This window comes from Equus przewalskii, chromosome 7 (genome assembly GCF_037783145.1).
Source record: "Equus przewalskii isolate Varuska chromosome 7, EquPr2, whole genome shotgun sequence".
In the NCBI taxonomy this organism is placed as follows: domain Eukaryota; kingdom Metazoa; phylum Chordata; class Mammalia; order Perissodactyla; family Equidae; genus Equus; species Equus przewalskii.
In genome coordinates, this window is record NC_091837.1 from 48,316,187 (window position 1) to 48,322,905 (window position 6,719).

The window sequence follows — 6,719 nt, forward strand, 5'->3', positions numbered from 1 at the left end:
CTTGGCCTCAATAGTAGCGCAATACATATATGGTAAATACCTCTTATTATATTTGTACTACGTGTAACAAAACCATGCTGGGCCTTATGTCCATTCTCTAATTTAATTATCACCCAAACCTAGGAGGTAGTTATTATTATCCCTGTATTAAGGATACACATTCTGTGGCTCACATTCTAATTCTGATGCCGACAGGTCTCAATTAAACTGAAAGGCTCTCTGAGCTTAGACTAACCCCTCTGAATTACATAGGAGGGAAATGGGGCCTAGGGAGGCAGTGTGATTTTCTCAGAGAATATAGAAGATATTCATTAGTTTATCAAAGATTCAAGTCTTGTAAAACTTAGTACGGGAATACATTGTTTTACTGAGCTTTGCAGATATTGCATTTTTTCACAAGTCCCTCCACCAGCAAAAAGATTACGACTCATTGAAGGCTCAGATGATAATTGGCATTTTTTAGCAATAAAGAATTTTTTTAATTAAGGTATGTACATATTTTTAGACATACGCTATTTCACAATTAATAGACTACAGTATAGCGTAAACGTAACTTTTATATGCACTGGGAAACCAAAAAATTCGTGTGAATTGCTGACTGCGATATTTTGTTTATTGCAGTGATCTGGAACTGAACCCACAATATCTCAGTTTCTCTCAAAATTGGTAAAACAAAGTCCTTTGAATCTCTCAGTTTGGTGTTCAAATCCTGGTCTGACCATTTTCTGGTAGTAGAAAAGTTACTTAACCTGCAAGAGCCCCACTTTCAGAAGGAAAGGAGAGAGGAAGAAAAAAAGGAAGGAATTGAGAGGGAAAAGGACACAGAGAGGAAGGAGGAATGTATGGAAGAAGAGAAGTAAAGAAAAAGAAGGAAGAAAAGGGAGGGAACAAGTACAGGTTGGAGCGGAACATTTGACGCGCAATAGAGGGACCGAAAAGACACGAAGAGAGAGGGGTCTGCATGGGCTAAGCCACTGAGGAGCTGGGACATTTAGGAGTTGATTTCTAAAGGGTATTTTTTTTGAAGATTATGAAAATTTTTAATTCATCAATATTATAAATTTGTATATTGAAGTTTTTTTAGAAAATAATTTCCAATACTCCATAAAAAATAAAAAGGAAAACTGATAGAGTAATTTTTGCTAAATACTTCACTCACACATTAAATTCCTTATTCCTCCTTGAAACAAATAAACCAAGTTTTATACCTGAGTTTTGTCAAAATCTTTTTTTTAAGGAATTTTATTGGGATCATAATGGCTTATAACATTGTGTAATTTTGGGTGTACATTATTGTTTATTAGTTCCTGAATACACTTCATAGTGCTCACCCCGAGTAGTCTAATTTTTATCCATCGCCACACATATGTGCCCCTTTGTCCCTTTTGCCCACCCCCTGACCCGCTTCCCCTCTGGTAAACACTAATCTGTTCTCTTTATCCATGTATTTTTATCTACCACATATGAGTGAAATCATGTGGTATTTGTCTTTCTCTGTCTGGCTTATTTCACTTAACATCACATCCTCAAGGTCCAACCATATTGTTGCAAATGGGACAATTCTGTCTTTTTTTACAGCCAAGTAGTATTCCATTGTATATATATACCACATCTTCTTTATTCATTCATCTGTAGAAGGGTACTTGGGTTGCTTCCACATCTTGGCTAATTGTGAATAATGCTGCAATGAACATAGGGGTGCATAAATCTCTTTGGATCATTGATTTTAAGTTCTTTGGATAAATACCCAGTAGTGGGATATCAGGATCGTATGGCATTTCTATTTTTAATTTTCTGAGAAATCTTCACACTGTTTTCCACAGTGGCTGCACCAGTTTGCATTCCTACCAGCAGCGTATGAGGGTTCCCTTTCTCCACATCCTCTCTAACATTTGTTATTTTTTGTCTTGGTAATTATAGCCATCCTGACCAGTGTAAGGTGATATCTCATTGTAGTTTTGATTTGCATTTCCCTGATGATTAGTGATGTTGAGCATCATTTCCTGTGTCTGTTGGCCATCTGTATATCTTCCTTGGAAAAATGTCTGTTCATGTCCTCTGTCCATTTATTGATTAAAGGGTATTTTTTCTAATCCAACATCCTAAGCAGAAGACCAGGACCCCCTGCAAGAAGAAGAAAGCTTGACATAGGGGCAGATTAATGGAGGCAAGTTACAGGTGAGGGTTTCTACAGAAACAAGGCAGAGGAAGAGCTAAATTTGTTCCAGAGAATTCAGTGACAAGAAAGATGAGGAAAAAAGGGCATACATTGGGTCAGTGAATGCTCTGAAGCGTTTCTCCTGAAACTGAATTAAAACATTGTGGGAGTCAAAGGCATGAAACAGATTATTTTCCACCTGAAGAACATACCTCTCTGAAGTGTCCCCCTAAAAAAAGCACGTTGTGGACTATAGCTTTTGAAGAAAGGAGGAGAAAAAACCTCGTTGAACTGAATCAAAGGAAGTGATAAATCTGTTTGTGACCCTCTCATGAAATGAAGCACATGGAGCTTAATTAATGCATTTAGCTACCTGACCAGAAAAATCTCATATTTAAGCCCACCTAAGGGGCCTCATCTAATTCAGGAATTCTTGGAAGATGAAAAGCACTTTTAAGTGCTGACTCTGATGATGACCATGAGCGCGATTAACTCCACGGGGAAAGAAACAAAAACAAGTATTCCATGTGTTATAACATTTATGAGTGTTTTGTTGAAGGTGATGCCCTCTAAACATACTTAGACGTTGTAGTGAAGTAAAGAAAAATAAGCTGGGGATGTTAGGAGGTGGACAGGCATAGGCAGGACCAACAGGATTGTTCTTTAATGTCAGACACTGGACAGGGTGGGTAAAGAAGGGTTTAGGGAGGAGAAAGTTTGAGAGAGGTGGAAGAGAAAACATGTTAGATGTGAGATGTCAAGTGTGAGGCTGCGAAGGGAAAACGAAAGCCACTCTGAGACCAGGCCACGTGAGAAGAAAGGAATTGTGTCACGCTGAAGTAGAAATCATGAAATTTCTAGAGAAGGGACGTTAACCTGTGTAAGAAGGCATTAAGCACCAAATCTTTGCTACTGGCCTTGGAAAACCATGAAAGAGGATGCCAATGAGCAATAATGGAAAACTAGAATGTTGCTCCTGGATTGGCATTCTCTCTGTCCCTCTCTTTTCCACCTCTGTGTTTCTACTGTCTCTGGGGCTTTCTCTCTGACTAGAAGCAAAGTTAACTGAAGTGGGAATAGACAATACTCAAAAATCTGAAAAAGCAAAAAGTGACATCACGAACAAAGGCAGAAACTTGTTTACATGGAATCAGTTCTATGTCTTGTTTTTTTCGCTTAGGAAGATTGCTAAGATAATGGATGGATCATTCAAAGACTTAGAATATCATGGCCAAAAAGGCGAATAAATGAAAAGAGTGGTGATTCTTATATTTAAATACAATTCTTAACTTCTTTCTTTTCATAATTTGATTTAAAAACAGAGGAGCATTCCTGAGGCTTACTCATAAATTTAGGGGAGCCTTTAACACCAGTGGACCAACCCTGCAGAGGAGGGCAGGCAGAGGCCTCATGGCATGACTGAAAGAACATGGAAGTGGTAATCCAAAACTCTGGCTCTTTTTTCTTTCTCTTTCTGGAATATTCAACCTTGGCCTCTCACCAGATTCTGGGTTTCAGTTCCTCCTATTTGTATCAGGACTAGGGTATTCCAGAGATCTGCTTCTAAAGATCTATTTTTCTAAATTGGCCTAACATCAGGACCTTGCTAATAAAAATTTGGAGGTTTGACATTTTAATTATCTCTTGACACCTGTTTCAAAAAACTGCCTTCCATTTATCAGCTTATGAATCCGGGAGAAATAAACTGGTTGTAGTTAGGGCTTACTTTTGCTAACTGCCTGGTGAAGATATGGCTGAGATTTCTACTTCTTTCTAGAAAGCCCCAGTATAGTGTCTCGGAGAGGCGTGTGCTTCAAGGCTCTCTCCCTTTCCTGCTGTAATAAGTGCAAGAAGCCCTTCTCAAGTCCCCCTGGGTCACCCCTTCCTGGGCGACGTGTTGCATTTCCATTGGAAAGACAGAAGAGATTGGTGGGGCTAAGAGCTGGGTGTCGGTGTAGGCCTCCAGCTGTGTGACTTGAGTAGACTGTTTACACCTCTCGAACCCCGGTTTCCTCATCCATGAAACAAGGATAAAGATTGTGCTTCATAGAGTTCTATGCATTAAATGCAATAATACATGAAAAACACTGCATTATGTCTGATACAGAGGAAAAACAGAAAATGTAAACTGTTATTAGAGTGTCACTGTCATTAATACAAGTACCAGGAAGTTTTTACATAATGAGTAGCCTCAAATTAAATTCTGCTCACTGGCGGTTTATGGTGGCTTCTGACTCATATGCTTTTCTCCTTGCCCTTTCCGATTCCTACTGCTGGGTAGTTTTTCCGTTTAAAATTTAACAAGCTAAATATTGTTGAATAATAACAGCTAATTCAGGAGAATTATTTTCCCTCTTTTTTTTAACACTTTAGTTCCCTCTGCCTACCTTTCCATGGGGGTCTTCAGGGTTAATTAGAGCAGCTTTGCACTTGGATCCTTGGTTAAGCACTGAGTAGAATGTTGGAAGAAAGCTACTCAGATGCTTTTCATGTTAACATCCAATTCCCAGAAAATGCTGGAAAAAACCATTTTGCTGTCTAAGGCCACCCACAGTATTTGGTAATTATTAAAGCTGATTGCATATCAGAGCCTGAATATAGTGTTATAGAACAGTACTTCACTCACCTCCCCTCATGGCAAATGAATCAGAGGCGCTGCCATGTATTTTTGAAGAGCAAATCTTTGTGCTAATTAATTATATTAATATCAACATGTTGATACGGATATAATTAGCACAGTGGATGACACTGATATAATTAGCACAAATATTTACTCTTCAAAAATAAGTGGCAGTGCATATGCATATAATAACCTTAATAATAATACAGAGCAGTTATAGCACCACTTTCTCTGAGGAGCTTATAAAATACATAAATAGCAAATAACTGAAACTCAAACTTCATTGAGAGCTTTGATAGCATCATGGAGCAAGGTTGAAGGTGTTTATGCAGTCAGAAGGAACCCCAAGAAGATATCCTGACAGGCAGATTTTTCCCCAAATAGAAGTGAATCCCCAAGCTGCTACCAATAGGCCTAAAATTAAGAGATATACCAAATTATAGAATTGAATTGAAATTGAATAGGGCTCTTTCTTTATTCTGGTTAATGTTTAGCTAATTTAAAACCGTAATTATTTTTGGTTTTAAAACAAAGCAAAACTGGGTAAGAGCAAGGATGGTGGAGAGTAAGACAGAAAAAATACATTTGGACCTTCCTGTCCCCAATTTCTTTGATGTAGAAAGACCATGGGCACACTGTCAAGGAAATCTGTCCCTAGGCCATCTCTCTTGTGTTTGATGATGTGGATTCCACAGTTCTTCGTATAACTGTGACAGAAAGAGAGGGTTTGGGAAAAACATGTGTGGTACCATGAGAGGAGAAGGTGGGCATGATGCCTAATGGTTCCATTGGCACTCTGCTGTCAGGGACCTATGAGAACCGACTTTCCCACTATGCTCATGATGGGAGATATTAATCTCAACCAATTTCTTAGTTCTTCATGTCTGAGTACAGGCTAATCAAGTTACACATTTTCTTACCATAACATCTATATTTACAGGCACCATAGTTTTGAAGCCACAGTAGCACACATACACAGAAACACACACATACACATCTGCACACACAAATATACAAACAATGCACACAAAACAAAACATAATTCTGAGTTCAAATGAATCCATTGATGAGCATGGAAGATATGGGCCAAGAGACTTTTAAAGATGTTAAATTTGACAAGACACTGACCTACTGGCAAACATCTGAAACGTAAGCACGATTTTATGGACTGACAGAAAGGAGCATCAGTTATTTTAACCCTCTTTTCCTCTGAGCACTAACTCCTATAATGGAGCGTCCCAGATGTTTGCTTCTTAGTGCCTCTTTGGATGTCAAGATTGCACAGCAGGAGGCAACATCTGGGGGAAAGAGGAGAGGTTGTGAGAAAGACTCAGAATATTAGTGTGTGCCTAGTTGTGATTCTTGAGTGTGTGTCAGAGATTTTTTTTAAAGGCGGTCTCTTTTGTAGATTATCATTTATAATTTCCAGGTACCATTGCAGAGGTGTATGCCAATATTTCTTCTTGAGGTTTGAATTTTTGAATTTTCAATTTTCTAAAGAAAAGAGTTTTTTCTTGCATTCTTGCAATTCTAGAATTCCAGCTGTAAACTGTCTTTCCTCCTTACCATAAACCATATCATTTTGCAACTTCTTATTTTATAAAACTGCTTTGGTCCTTCAATAAAGGACTTCATTGTTACGAAGGGGAGAAGAAGTGGAAAGTCTCATGAACATCACTGCTCAGATAGTGCTTGGTTCAGGGGGGTTTGAAGTTCAATCCTAATGCTTATGATTGTCTCATTTCATTTTGACATCATAATTGAGACTAATCTCCATCGATTTCCCCCCCACCTCTGCGATCTTGCTTCCAAGTTTTAATCTTCCCCTGCAATTTAAACATAGCAGCATCAGAGTGGGTGCCTTCTCAGAGACACACACTGGAATCATTTTGCATTGTAGCCTCAGTCCATGACGTTTTTCAAAGCAGGTATCCAAAGGCA